The sequence below is a fragment of the Sinocyclocheilus anshuiensis genome, unplaced genomic scaffold (genome assembly GCF_001515605.1).
Source record: "Sinocyclocheilus anshuiensis isolate Anshui unplaced genomic scaffold, SAMN03320099.WGS_v1.1 C31999573, whole genome shotgun sequence".
NCBI lineage: Eukaryota > Metazoa > Chordata > Actinopteri > Cypriniformes > Cyprinidae > Sinocyclocheilus > Sinocyclocheilus anshuiensis.
Genome location: NW_015608806.1, coordinates 1 through 626, shown reverse-complemented (window position 1 = coordinate 626; position 626 = coordinate 1). Strand labels below are relative to the sequence as shown.

The 626-nt window shown below is 50.0% G+C and overlaps 1 non-coding gene across 1 annotated transcript; it reads right to left on the bottom strand.

Annotated features, from left to right (window-relative positions):
* Nucleotides 1-13: 13 nt before the first annotated feature.
* On the bottom strand, nt 14-85 carry trnaq-uug (transfer RNA glutamine (anticodon UUG)). The gene has a single exon. It is a non-coding gene; the product is annotated as a tRNA-Gln (tRNA).
* Between the last annotated feature and the right edge of the window lie 541 nt (nt 86-626).

The following is a 626-nucleotide window of genomic DNA, read 5'->3' as shown; positions in this document are numbered from 1 at the left end:
CAAGAAAGCACGCAGGTACCACTGAGATTTGAACTCAGATCACTGGATTCAAAGTCCAGCGCGCTAACCATTACACCATGGAACCAACACGGCTCTGCTGTCGGCCTTCTGGGAGGCAGATAGCACTGTGGCTGTGGGGAAGCAGTTAGAAAGAGGAGTGTGAACCCAGAGAATTTTGGTCACTGGCCCCCTCGAACAAAAGGAAAAGGCAGAGGACATCTGTCGAAAACCGGGATCGAACCAGGGTTCTTTAGATCTCCAGTCTAACACTCCCAACTGAGCTATTTCTGCCACAACAGCAAGCCGTTTAGCCAGCTGGGATTTCCGTGAGACCACCCGTTACTTTTCCAGAAGAGGAGAGCTGAGCTAGCAGAGAACGAAAGAGACTGGCCCGTACGAGGATCAATCCTGCGACCTTGGCATTTTTAGCACCATGCTCGAAACAACTGAGCAAACAGGTCTGGCTTTAGCTGGGTTTCTGCCCAGTTGACCCAAAACTTCCTGATTGCTCGTGAACTTAAAGAGACACAACAGCTTCAGGACCAAGCCTCACCATGGGCTCATCCGGGAATTGAACCCGGGACCTTTTTAAGGTTTTTAAGATGGGCCTTAAAAACAAAAGCACA